Source organism: Narcine bancroftii, chromosome 11, assembly GCF_036971445.1.
Source record: "Narcine bancroftii isolate sNarBan1 chromosome 11, sNarBan1.hap1, whole genome shotgun sequence".
NCBI lineage: Eukaryota > Metazoa > Chordata > Chondrichthyes > Torpediniformes > Narcinidae > Narcine > Narcine bancroftii.
The window spans coordinates 104,675,554-104,690,350 of NC_091479.1; the positions used below are offsets into that span (position 1 = coordinate 104,675,554).

General features: G+C 43.7%; 1 protein-coding gene across 5 annotated transcripts in view; it reads right to left on the reverse strand.

Moving 5' to 3' along the window:
* LOC138746272 (transcription factor Spi-C-like) overlaps positions 1–14,797 on the reverse strand; it is a 77,647-nt gene that overhangs the window by 46,933 nt on the left and 15,917 nt on the right. Inside the window, exon 2 of one of the 5 annotated variants that reach the window (XM_069904436.1) lies at positions 5,401–5,458. The exons of the other annotated variants lie outside the window; for them this stretch is intronic. The gene's annotated coding sequence lies outside the window, so the exon portion shown is untranslated. The remainder of the gene's footprint in view (positions 1–5,400; positions 5,459–14,797) is intronic. 5 annotated transcript variants of the gene reach the window in all.

Sequence of the window (14,797 nt, forward strand, 5' to 3'; positions counted from 1 at the left end):
GTGTGTGTGTGCACGCGCGCATGCGTGTGTGGGATTATGTTTGTGCATGTGAGTGTGCACACCTACACACTATTCTCAGTATGTCTGTATGTGATTGGGTGTGTGTAGTCGCCCTTATTTGTGTGTTATTACATGCGTTTAACCTACGTACATTCAGCAAAGCCTAATCATCATCTTGGACATACTTGCTATTGGATCTAGAGCTCACTCTATCAGGTCCAGCGTGCAGTTGGTGCCCATGTTACAAAAAGAAATTCATACATAGGTATCTCCCATCCCCAAAACTGAAATGGAATCAGTCAATCTCAATCTCCAGGGATGTTTAAAGAAGAGCAGTGCTATCAAATTTGCAATATTGCCAAGTTTAGCACCATTATATGTTTCAAAATTCTGATCCATGGGTCCACATTTATAAATAAACAGTAAGATTTTAATTCAAAAACTGGGGAACTCACCACTTAGTTCACTTCAAATAATAAACCATTAACCAGTTACTGTTTACCATCTCTTGGCCAAGTCCATACCCAACCAACCACCCCCTATTGCCAGAACAGGTCTTTTGCATTAATTGAGGAGTAAGGTTTGTCGTGGATATCAGGAAGCCCTCCCTTCCTCATTCTGTAAATAATTGATCACCCTGAGGATTCCTCTGGGCAGGTGTCTGGCAAAGTGAGATTAAACTGAGTTGTTGAGGAGGAGCTTGTGAGCTTAGTACAAAATAAGAAAAAGGTAAAGACAAATGTAGAATTAAGAGTGGTTGGATTTTTAATCCCTGATTAAAGACAAGTGTAGAAGAATGAGTGGAGATTTGATCAATGTTTATGAGGGGGATAGACAGAGTAAATGTTGGTAGGCTCTTTTCACTGAGAGTAGGTGGGATACAAACCAGAGGGAATAGGTTAAGGGTGAAAACGGAAAGGTTTAGGGGGAATTTCTTCACACAGAGAGTGATAGGGGTGTGGAACGTGCTGCCAGCTGAAGTGGTGAATGCAGACTCGATTTTAACATTTAAGAAGAATTTGAACAGGTACATGGATGGAAGGGGTCTGGAGGGTGATGGACTGGGTGCAGGTGAGTGGCACTAGGCAAAATAATAGTTTGGCACAGATTAGAACTTCCAAAGCGCCTGTTTTCTGTGCTGTCATGTTCTATCATTCTATGAAGAAAAATTGCCCACTCATGATTTCCAGAGTTTCCTCATGCTGTTCTAGGGGCCCCTGTGCTGAGTTAACAAGTTTCACATCCTTTCCAAACTGAAGAACATCTTTTCTCACAATGTTTAACTTTCCTGTTTAAGAGTTGCAGTGTCATGTAACCCTCAATATTCACCTTGAGTACACAACATATGGTGAAAACCCCCCAATTCTTGGCACAAAATGTGTTGGCAGTGATCTGAAGTCTGTTCCCAGCATCAAAATAGAAAGGCAAGGTTCACATTTCAGTCCCAAAACACTTTACGGCCACTCAAGTTCCTTGGATGTGTGTTGTGTAATACAGCAGATACAGTGGTCAATTTGTGCACAGGGAGTTCCCACGAAGCACAAACATTGTTAGAGTAAACTGTGGAAGCAGGAATAGACAGTTGGATGGATGAATGGATAGGAAGGGCTGAGGAGGATATGGACCAGCCCAGAATGCCAACTTGGCCAGCATGGATTTTGGCCGAAGGGTCTGACCCACACTGTATGACTATTGGAGTCGATGATGGAGAGAAGCTATTTCTTCCTTTTTTTGAACTTGTTCCGTGGAATTTTTTTATGCTAAAATAAAATCTGTCTTAAGCATTATTAGTTACAAGATTAACGCCAAAGCTAAATGGCATGGCCAGTGGTTAAATTCAACAAAACTACACTGGATTGTTCCCTTGGCAGAGGCAGACAAGGATTTTCTTTGTCTGGCCAAGACCACATTCAATCCTTCATCCTGAAGGGTTGCAGCAGGACTTCCTACTTTGGTTGTCCATTTCTAGCAACATTTCAGTTGGTGCCTTGTGCACTGCCTTCCTCTGCTTCTTGTACAAAACATTTCTTAATGGCTGGTGGGATACAATGGTGGGTTATCATTTTAGTTGCCCGTCATGAGCTGCACAAATATGATGGCATTCTGGGACTGACGCATGAACACAGAGAAGTCAGCTACCTCGATGTAGGAGGTAACACAGAGCACATCAATTTTCCTCAACTGCTTCACTTCTACCCCTCTTGTATGTTTTCTGGGTATCACTGATGCCTAGCTGTCTGTGTACCCCTAACTAAGGGAAACTAAAAACAAAACCAAAAGCCAAGATCAGTCTGAGGCAATGACATAAATCCAATGGGAAATCCAGAAAGATTCCCCCATCCCCCAAGGAGTGAGGAGAACATGGAACTTGCATGCACAGGCAGTGAACAGCAGAGAATGGTTTCAAGGGAAGATGGATGAACAGAAGGAGATAGTAAATGGGGGTGTGACCAGAGGCAAGAGGTTACAGTGCCACTTGGAAACACTGATCTGCACCTGATGAGCTGAATGGTGTGCTTGTGTGCTGTAGTTTGTTTAATTACATCTATTACCTGAAGACCCCAGAGAAAGTGACAGGCCTTCGAGTGGATATAGGGTTGCCTGCTGTAACCTTCATGGAAGATCTCCAGGATTCCCATTATTCTCTACCAGTTAGAATGGATAACTAGGAAAATGTGCAAGGAAAATCCATCTGCAGGTTCTGATTATGCTGCCCAGGCTAAGCTCATTGATATTGCTTTTCATCCCCAACTGAGAAAGATCAAATCAGGCCACAGTGGATGTTTTTAGGCAGGCGTTGCAAGGGATGGTGAAGTGGCAGATCAGTTGTGTTCTAAAAGGGTTCAAGAGGAGACACAAGGGGTTGCATGTTTCTATTGGCCTAAATAGCCAGATAGTGCCTTGATTTAACCACTGGCCATCTCTAGGTTTCAATAAAAAATTCTGGGGGGGGAGGGGGGTGGAGTGAAATCCACCCTTCAAATACTGTGTCATCAAGAACTCTACGAAGCTCCTGCTTCTGCTGTGCCCTCCCTCCCTTATCCACCTCTTACCTCCTTTGGGTCCATGCTCAACGCCCTACACCTACCATTTTGTTTAGACACCTGCCAACATTTTTCCATCCCTTGATGAAGGGCTCAAGCCCGAAACATTGGTTCTGTATCTTTATCTTTAATATGTAAAGGACACAGTTTGATCTGCTGAGTTTCTCCAGCGTCGTGTTTTTACGGCTGACTTTTGTGCTTTATTTCTACAGTTGTACTATGGAAAGTGTACTGACTGGTTGCATTACAGCCTGGTTTGGAAGTGCACTGGAACTCAGAAGGCTGCAGCAAGTTGCAAACCTAGGTAAGTCCATTATGAGCAATAACCTCTCACCCAATAAAGAAAAGGCAGCCAACGACATAAAGAACCCCCATTACCCTGGTCACAGCCTTTTCGCACTTCAGGCAGAAGTTACAGAAGGACTTTGGGGGGGCACGGTTAAGCGTAGTGGTTTGCGTTACAGTGTCAGCAATTGGGACCGGGGTTCAAATCCAACTCTTCCTTGTATGCTCTAGCTGTGTCTGCATGGGTTTCCTCTGGGGACTCTGGTTTCCTCTCATCATTCGAAACATACTGGGCATTGTAGGTCAATTGGGTGGCAGGGGCTTGTGGGCCGAAATGGCCTGTTAAATCTAAATTTAAAGTATTTAAGTCTGAAGTCCAATACCCCTAGATTCAAGGACAGTTTTTATCCAACTGCTATCAGGCACTTGAATCTCCAGACACTACCATAACCCTGACCATAAACTAGTGTCTGCACTATTAGTAATTTCTTGTCCTTTGAGTAACTGTTAACATTTCTTTCTTTCCCTTAATATTTATTATCATTTTGTCCATCTTGGCATATTGTGATAATTTGATTTAAACTATTGTAGCTGGTATATTGTACATACCTGGGTGGATGCCACAACTAAGAATTTTGGTGAAACTGTGTATTGTACTTGTGTATATGACAAGAAGCTTTCATCTCATCAACCTTAAATGATCATTCTATTCCTCTTCCCACAGATGCTGACTGGCGTGTTGAGTGTTTTTAGCATTTCTAAATTCAGATCTCCAGCATCCACAGTTTAATGTTTCACAGAATGTGCACATTGCAGTTACTGATAAAATATCACATGAGCATCTAAAACATTCTGGGATGAATTTTGCTGAGTCAAGATCATTCAGTTATAATGACACACCAGAATCACAAGTCCACAGAAACTATCAATGGAATTTAGAGAGCATTTTGCTCCAAAGCAGCATCATTCACACATGGTGATGCTTGTGGTTTAATATTTATATTCCATCACATGGTGCAGGAACTGACACACCAACAGAATCTGATGGTTCCTTTTCTGTTTATTAGAGTGGCCACAGCTATAATTGGCAAACACAACCACAAGCAAGGGTCAAAGATTCATTCTAGGTTGCAAACCCTACTGGCCACCATTATGTCAGCCTTCTACAGGAGCTCTTATCAAGAGCATCCTGGGCAGCTGCATCAGTGTGGTACAGAGAAATGGAACGGCGGTCAATCAACAGGACCAGAAGAGTGGCAGAGAGGATCACTGGAGTCTCCCTCCCACCCCCCTCCAATTGACATGATCTACCAGGATCATTGTCTGAAGAGGGCGTGCAAAATCACTGAGGCCCCCTTCACCCCACACACAGCATCTTTCAGCTGCTCCCATTGGGGAAGAGAGATCAGAGCCAGCACCACCAGGCTGAGGAACAGCTTCTTCCCACAGGCAGTGAGAATGCTGAACAATCAAAGGAACTGCTCACACTGACCCTCCAAGACTCACACACTCGTGAAATAACGTTTATTTATATGAATACTTGTCCTGTAAATGTACTGTCTGTCTGTATGTGTGCTATGTCTGGTTGTGTGTTTGCATGCTTTGCACTGAGGACAGGGAGAATGCTGATTTGTTGGGATGTATACATACAGTACCTGTACAGTATTTCAGCTCATGTATCTGGCCAGGTAATGCATGGGTTAAGTAGGTTAATACTGTACTGTGGTGATGCACGTTTGCAACGGTGAACCAGCCTCGCTTGTCATGCGCAGTCGGCGGGGCAGCCGTGGCAAGGATGGCATGGTGGGACCATCTCTTCCAGTCCAGACTGAAAGATCACGTACGCGCTTGCGTCATCAGGCCACAAGGGCCGAGACTTTAGGGGTGGGACCGAGGACGGACTTAAAGGCTGCAACGCAGAATTGAAAATGAACCAGTTGTGATACACGAGCTCACAGCCTGTTGTCTCAGTCTCTTCGCTCACAACCTGCTACAGTACAATAGAATATAACAATACATTGTATATATACACACGACTGTATACATAGATTAATATATAATCCGTACTTACCACAGTTGGAGCTTGAGTGTTGAGTGAGTCTGGAGACAGTTGCTGGTACAGTTCTGTTCTGTACAAGATACTGAACTTACATTAAACTTTTTAATTTTTTTCACTTTTTAAACTTTTACATATGTCTGTTACAACCCGTTCTCCAATCGAGATTTCTGAACTCTATTATAACTTTTCGGGACCACGGACGCATATGCGGTCGGACGTGCTCGAACGGACATTATGCAGCGCATGACTGTATTTGGACTCTGTATCTGGATGTAGATGGTTGAGTGAATGGAAAAACTTGGCACATGTAGTAAAGTGTGAGGTTATGTACTTCAATAAGAGAATCTAAAGCCAGTGTTATCTAAATGGGGGGAGATTGCAGATGAATGGAGTACAGAGAGATCTAGGTGTTCTTGTACGTGAATCACAAAGATCAGCAGGCAAGTGCAACAAGTGCTTAGAACAACAAATGACATTTTATTTGCAACGGGATACAGTTTAGAAATAGAGAAGTATTATTGCAATTGTACAGGGTTTTGGTAAGTCCACACCTGGATTATTCCTGGAAGGAAAGGGTTGTCCATTCATGAGTGGGTACAGAGGTTGGATCAATATTCCTTGCAGTGCAGAAGAATGGGGTGATCTTGTTGAGACATTCAAGATCCTGAAGGGAATGACAGGGTGAATGTTGAGACGTTTCACTGGGAAAGTCTCAAATGAAGGAAACATGGCTTTGAGGTAAAGAGGTGGTCTTTTAAATCTGAGGCTTGCATGCATTTCTCCTTGCAAACTGGGGGGTTTCTGGAATTATCTGCACCAGAAGGGCAGCATGGTTGCTGCAGCAGTTTCCTGCAATCCCTTTAGAGCGCCAGTGATCGGGACAGGACGTGGGTTCGAATGTTAAATGACATTATTGAATGACGGGGCTGGTTTGAGGGGCCAGTGGGCCTCTTCCTGGTCCTATTTTCTTGTGTTTTTGTGTTCTTATTTTTTTATTTAAATTTAAACATACAGCATGGTAACAGGCCATTTCAGCCCACAAGTCCATGCCGCCCAATTACACCCAAATAACCTACAACTTGGTACATTTCGAATGGTAGGGGGAAACCAGAACCACTGGGGAAAGCCCACGCAGACACGGGGAGAACATACAATCTCCTTACAGACAGCGCGGGATTCGAACCCCAATCCCGATTACTGGTGCTGTAAAGATGATGTGGTAACCGCTACACCAACCGTGCCACCCCAAACCACAGCAATTATAGAACAACCATGCAATATATCCCCATTAAATGCTGCAGTGTTGGGATTTCACATAGCTTTAAGGTTTAGAAGAGCAGCACTCCCACAGTACCAAGTTCAAGTTTATTGTCAAATGGACCAAGATGCTGTGATAATTACTGGCACCATGTGCACACCTTGATGAAGGGCTCTAGCCCAAAACATCGGTTACGGATTTTGACCTTTGCTATATAAAGGACTCTGCTTGACCAGCTGAGTTTCTCCAGCATCATGTTTTTATGTATTTAAATGTCCACTTTGGATTTGAGACAGTCACATTTGATCAAATGGGCAACATTCACTGCAAAGCACTTTGTCGAGTAATAAAGTTTTGTAAAGCATAATGAGGGGCATAGATAGGGTGGACAGCCAGCACCCGTTTCCCAGGGCAGGATCAGCAAGCACCAAAGGACATGTGTACAAAGTAAAGGGAGGGAAGTTTAGGGGAGATGTCAGGGGTGATTTTTACGCAGAGAATTGTGGGTACTGGAATGCCTTGCCAGGGATGGTGGTGGAGGCTGGACTATTAGGGACATTTAAGAGACTCCTATACAGGCACATGGATGGAAGAAAAATAGAGGGTTACGGGGTATGGAGGGTTTAGTATCTTTTAAAGGAATATATGGGTTAGCACAACATCAAGGGCCAAAGGGCCTGTTCTGTGCTGTAGTGTTCAATAGTACAATGCATCTTTTTCTCTCTAGCCCTGAATTTGCAAGACTATTCTCTCAGAAGTGGGTGAGAAATTCATTCAATTAGCTCCAAAAAAGGCCAGCATTGTCAAATTGATCATTGGTTTAACCCAGATATCGTTGACGGTGCATGCATTTATGAGTACCTTAGCAATTATCTGGAAATTTAAATAATTTTCAGTGGAATTCTCCATCTCCTTGACCACTTTCCCAGCATGAAGTGCCCCCAAATGATATCAGCCACAGTTCAAGTTGCGGGAGTTCTCTGCAGAGATGTTTTCAGGCTCTGTTGTTCATTTACTCACAAAACAACAATGTGTATTTCTTATGTCATTGTGACAGAGAAGGAGGCCACTGATCCCCTGAAAAGTGAGAAGGACCATAAGGTTGGCAGAGAGGATCACTGGAATCTCCCCCATCGACATGATCTCCCAGAATCGTTGTCTGAAGTGGGTGTGCAAAATCCTTGAGGACCCCTTCCACCCCGCACACAAAATCTTTCAGCTGCTCCCTTCAGGGAAGAGATCCAGGAGGATCAGAGCCAGCACCACCAGGATGAGGATCAGCTTCTTCCCACAGGCAGGGAGAAGGCTGAACGACCAAAGGAACAGCTCACACTGACCCTCCGAGACTCTCATATTTATGAAACGGTATTTATTTATTGATTTATATAGATGAATACCTATCACGTCTATGTATTGTTTGTCTGTATGTGTGTTATATTAAGTTGTGTGTGACTTGACTTGAAGCCCATGTTGGCTCCTAGAACAATCCTATCAGTTGCAGTCACTCACTGATTTTCTCTCTCTCACGTCCACAAACTCCACTATCTACCACCCAGCTACACAAGGGGGATCTTGCAGTAACTAATTAATGCAGCAAACTACCACACCCATGGGATGCAGGAGGAGACAGAACACCTAGCAGAAACCTATGCGGTCATGGGAGAATGTTCAAACTCCATGCTATAAATTACATTTTTAAAAAATAATTAATTAATGCGAAAGAAGTGAGGTAGAAGGCAATTGAGAATGTCGAGTTTCTGCAGAGGTACCACATGGAACCCAATGGAAACAGCAGAAGGATCATACAGTGGGGGAGTCTCTGCTTTAGCCACAGCAGCCACCTCATGACCCACAGAACCTGAGACCCAGAAGCATCCTCAATCCTGAGGGATTACCTTCAAAGAAGATGGGGGCTTTGTGGAAAATGGAGCTGCAGAGATCACACTTGTTTCACCACATGAGGATAACTGCAAGAACTTTCCACATATTATTTAGGGGCATGGAGCTGAAAAAGGAATAGACCAGGTAATGGTGAGACCTCACTTGGAGTACTGTGAGCAGTTTTGGGCTCTTCATTTAATAAAGGATGTGCAGACATTGGAGAGAGATCAGAGGAGGTTCACAAAGATGATTCCAGGAATGAAAGGGTTATCATATGAGGGGCATTTGACAGCTCGTCTGTAGATGTTGGAATTTAGGAGAATGCGGGAGGGAAATCTCATGAAATATTTTGAATGTTGAAAGGCATGGTTAGAGTAGATGTAGAAAGATTGTTTCCCACAGTTGGAAAGTCTGGGACAAGAGGGAACACTTCAAGATTGAAGGGTATCCGCTTGGAACAGATGCAGAGGAATTTCTTCGGCCAGAGGAAGGTGAATCTGTGGAATTTGCTGCCACATGTGGTGGTGGAGGGCGGGTCATTGGGTGGATTTAAAGCAGGGATTGAAATGTTCTGGATGAGCCAGGGCATCAAAGGTTATGGGGAGAAGGACGGACAGTGGGGCTGAGAGGGAATTTCTATTATCCATACTTAATAGGAGGTACACACAGAGTCTGACTGTCATTTGCTCATATCTTATTCAAGGCCATTCACACGATCTATTTGTAACTCCAGTTTTCCAAAAATTTCCAGAAAGATCTTGCAGTAACTGAATAACTACACGTGTAAAACAGAAATGGTCACAGTTTTCCAAATTGTGGTAACTGAATTTCGCGTTGAAGTAGTGTGAAGCAGTGTTTGCCTGTATATCGTTACTTTCCATGGACGCTGTGAGACCGACCGAGTTCCTACAGCATTTCTGATTAAAGAAGTGTGAAGCAGTGTTTGCCTGTATATCGTTACTTCCCATGGACGCTGTGAGACCGGCCGAGTTCCTACAGCATTTCTGATTGAAGAAGTGTGAAGCAGTGTTTGCCTGTATATCGTTACTTCCCATGGACACTGTGAGACCGACCGAGTTCCTACAGCATTTCTGATTGAAGAAGTGTGAAGCAGTGTTTGCCTGTATATCGTTACTTCCCATGGACGCTGTGAGACCGGCCGAGTTCCTACAGCATTTCTGATTGAAGAAGTGTGAAGCAGTGTTTGCCTGTATATCGTTACTTCCCATGGACGCTGTGAGACCGGCCGAGTTCCTACAGCATTTCTGATTGAAGAAGTGTGAAGCAGTGTTTGCCTGTATATCGTTACTTCCCATGGACGCTGTGAGACCGGCCGAGTTCCTACAGCATTTCTGATTGAAGAAGTGTGAAGCAGTGTTTGCCTGTATATCGTTACTTTCCATGGATGCTGTGAGACCAGCCGAGTTCCTACAGGATTTCTGATTGAAGAAGTGTGAAGCAGTGTTTGCCTGTATATCGTTACTTCCCATGGACACTGTGAGACCGACCGAGTTCCTACGGCATTTCTGATTGAAGTAGTGTGAAGCAGTGTTTGCCTGTATATCGTTACTTCCCATGGACGCTGTGAGACCGGCCGAGTTCCTACAGCATTTCTGATTGAAGAAGTGTGAAGCAGTGTTTGCCTGTATATCGTTACTTTCCATGGATGCTGTGAGATCAGCCAGGTTCCTACAGCATTTCTGATTGAAGAAGTGTGAAGCAGTGTTTGCCTGTATATCGTTACTTCCCATGGACACTGTGAGACTGGGCGAGTTCCTACAGCATTTCTGATTGAAGAAGTGTGAAGCAGTGTTTGCCTGTAAATCGTTACTTTCCATGGATGCTGTGAGACCAGCCGAGTTCCTACAGGATTTCTGAATGAAGCAGTGTTTGCCTGTATATCGTTACTTCCCATGGACGCTGTGAGACCGGCCGAGTTCCTACAGCTTTTCTGATTGAAGTAGCATGAAGCAGTGTTTGCCTGTATATCGTAACTTCCCATGGACGCTGTGAGACCGACCGAGTTCCTACAGCATTTCTGATTGAAGTAGCGTGAAGCAGTGTTTGCCTGTATATCGTTACTTCCCATGGACGCTGTGAGACCAGCCGAGTTCCTACAGCATTTCTGATTGAAGTGGCACGAAGCAGTGTTTGCCTGATTACCGTTACTTCCTATGGACACTGTGAGACTGGCTGAGTTCCTACAGTATTTCTGTGTTCTAATTACAATCACACCATCTGCAGATGTTCATGTTTCACCCCTCCTTTTTGGATATTGACAGAATAGCATTGCTTGATTTCCCTCTGCGGACGCACATTGAAGAGGACATTGTAGGTTTCTAAATATCACAAGGCCATAAGACATAGGAGCAGAAATAGGCCATTCGGCCCATCAAGTCTGGCAGTGCCAACAGTGTGAAAATCGGACACGATGAGTCAACATTAAGTACAATTTTAAGTAAAAAGCATTAATATAAAGAACAAGGAAAAGTTGCATCTGTTTCTCTGTGTAAATTACTCAAACGAGAAGTCCATTAATATTGAAATGGAACGGCTACTTCATCTTTGGATTGAAGATTGTAACAAAAAGCAAACACCACTTTATACAACAAACATTCAAAGCAAAGCTTTAAACATTTTTTCGATGCTTAAATAAATTTCAAGGAGATGTGGAAACTTTGCTGCAAGGTGAGGTTAGTTTTATCGCTTTAAACATCAAACAGAATTACACAACACAAGAGTCTCAGGGAAAGCTCCTAGCACTGATAAAAATGCTGCAAATTTTCCAGAAATTTTTCAAAAAGAATTTGAACTTGTTGAAGCCGCTAAGGATTTTTATCTAAACGTCAGTCCTAACATGGAAAGAAGTTTGGAAGTCTGCAGCAATTTAGAAAAGGTGATTACTGGCTAAAGGAAATTGTTTAATGAGAAAAAAGTCAAAATCTGTGCAGTCAACTTCAGATAACTATTTTTAAAGAAATAGTTATGAAATAACTGAAAAATATCATAATTATTTTTATGATATTATATTTTGGCATTATATGCAGCTATGCTGTTTTTAAAAAACATTTTTATAATTTTTGATGGATGGTCTGAAAAGCCGGGTATTCATTGTCATTTTTCCCATAGATTCTATTAATTGCTTAACATGAATTCGTCTTATGTGAGTAAAAATTTGGACACGCTAATCATGTAAAACAGAGTTCGCCTGTATTACCGATGTTTCGGGCCTGACCCCTTCCTCCAGGAAGACTGGGCAGAAAGTCAAAATTCTACAAATAAAGGCTGATTGATTGCAGATATTTTACAGTGAACAATGCAAGTTCCCTTTACCATCCCATCACTTGCAAACTTCCGTATTTAATGTTCTCCAGTGAGCTGAAGGACAATTGGAAAGCAGAAGCTGTTCCCACACCTGAAGGAGTTGAATTGCCAGCATTGAATACAATGGAGAGCTGGCTCAGAAGAGGGGTTGAGATTGATGCAGGCTATCAGTGACCATATTGAATGACAGGGCATGTGTGAGGAGCTTGTGGGCATCTTCCTGCTCTTCTGTCTAAGATCTATGATTTTAGACACTGAAAATGATCTTACCTTCTTCAGAACAAGGGGCTGATTTAAGTAACTAAAAGAAATTTTTTAAAATAATAGCTGAGCTGAGATGAGGAAAAATAGTTTTTCCCAGAGAGTAGTGAATGTTTGGAATTCTCTAACCAGGGAACTGGTTGAGGCTGCCTCATTAAACATATTTAAAATTCGGTTAGATAAATTTTTACATGATAGAGGAATTAGGGTATATGGGGAGAAGGCAGGTAGGTGGAGTTAGGTCATAAATTAGATCAGCCATGATCGTATTGAATGGCGGAGCAGGCTCGATGGGCCATTTTTGGCCTACTCCTGTTCCTACTTTCTATGTTCCTATGTTAATAATTTATTCATTTTTGGAGTCTGGACATTGCCAGCATTTATACCCCATCTGTCTTAGAACCATAGAACATTGAAGCACAAAAACAGGCCTCTTTAGGTCTTCTAGTCTGTGCCGAAACATTTTTATTGCCTAGTCTCACTGACCTGCACATAATTCATAGGCCTCCATACCTTTCCCATCCAAATTCTTCTTAAATCTTCTTGAAACTCTGCATTCCTCCTGAACAAAATGTTCCAGAGCTCTTCTGTGGAGGGATCACCATGATTTCTTTTTAGACATACAGCACAGTAACAGGCCCTATCAGCCCATGAGTCTGTGCTGTCCAAATATCCTAATTAACCACAATCCCCATATGTTTTGAAGGGTGGGAGAAAACCAGAGCACCCAGAGGAAACTCATAGACACGGGGAAAACGTACAAACTCCCTACAGACAGCACGGCATTTGAACCTGGGTAGCTGGTGCTTTGATAGCATGGAGCTAACTGCCACCCTAACCGTGCCACCATGCAGCAATTATGAAGGATCAATGTTAGATCTCCAAGTGGTTTCACAAAATAATGCAGTTGAAGCCTCTGCCTCATGGATCTGGGAACTAGGGTGTTATCCTAGTGTTGTATCACAAGGTATTGGAGCAGAAGTAGGCCATTTGGCCCATCAGGTCAGCTCCAACATTTTATCACAAGCTGATCCATCTCCCACTCAGCCCCACTCCCCAGCTTTTTCCCGATTACCCAATTCCCTAATCAAACACCTGTCAATTTTTGCCTTAAATACATCCAATGACTTCACTTGCACAGTTGCCTGTGGCAAAAAGTTCAACTGACTCACAACCCTCTGACTACAGAAATTATTCCACATCTCTGTTTTAAATTGATGCCTTTTTATCCTGAAGTTGTGCCCTCTTGTCCTAGACTCCCCGACCATGGGAAACACTCTTGACCCACCTACTTTATCCAGACCTTTCAGCATTCAAAATCTCTCTACGGACCCCCTCATCCTTCTGTGCTCCAACAAATACAGACCAAGAGCCTGTATGCATGGAGTTTGCACAGAACCATATAACGATGAAACACTACAGCACAGAAACAGGCCCTTTGGCTCATCTTGTCCATGCTGAGCTATTATTTCACCTCGTTCCATTGACCTGCTCTTGGATTCTAGCCCTCTGTGCCTTTCCCATCTCTTAATGTGGCCACAGAGATTTCTCCCAGGTGTTCTGACTTCTTCCCACAGAGACATGCTGGTGGGTTAATTGGCTGATGTAAATTAGTGCAGATGAATGGCAAAAGGATCAGACGCACAGCATAGGAACAGGCTCTTCAGCCCATTGTGTCAATACCGACTATGGTGCCTACCTGCACTTAATCCCACCTGCCTGCATTAGATTCATATCCCTCTATGCCAGTGGTTCTCAACCTTTTTTTCCCACTCACATACCAACCTCTTCTTCTTTGGCTTGGCTTTGCAGACGAAGATTTATGGAGGGGTAAATGTCCACGTCAGCTGCAGGCTCGTTTGTGGCTGACAAGTCCGATGCGGGACAGGCAGACACGGTTGCAGCGGAAAATTGGTTGGTTGGGGTTGGGTGTTGGGTTTTTCCTCCTTTGTCTTTTGTCAGTGAGGTGGGCTCTGCGGTCTTCTTCAAAGGAGGTTGCTGCCCGCCGAACTGTGAGGTGCCAAGATGCACAGTTTGAGGCGATATCAGCCCACTGGCGGTGGTCAATGTGGCAGGCACCAAGAGATTTCTTTAGGCAGTCCTTGTACCTCTTCTTTGGTGCACCTCTGTCTCGGTGGCCAGTGGAGAGCTCGCCATATAACACGATCTTGGGAAGGCGATGGTTCTCCATTCTGGAGACGTGACTTACCCAGAGCAGTTGGATCTTCAGCAGCGTGGATTCGATGCTGTCGGCCTCTGCCATCTCAAGTACTTCGACGTTAGGGATGAAGTCGCTCCAATGAATGTTGAGGATGGAGCAGAGACAACGCTGGTGGAAGTGTTCTAGGAGCTGTAGGTGATGCCGGTAGAGGACCCATGATTCGGAGCCGAACAGGAGTGTGGGTATGACAACGGCTCTGTATATGCTAATCTTTGTGAGGTTTTTCAGTTGGTTGTTTTTCCAGACTCTTTTGTGCAGTCTTCCAAAGGCGCTATTTGCCTTGGCGAGTCTGTTGTCTATCTCGTTGTCGATCCTTGCATCCGATGAAACGGTGCAGCCAAGATAGGTAAACTCGTTGACCGTTTTGAGTTTTGTGTGCCCGATGGAGATGTGGGAGGGCTGGTAGTCATGGTGGGGAGCTGGCTGATGGAGGACCTCAGTTTTCTTCAGGCTACCAACCTAAG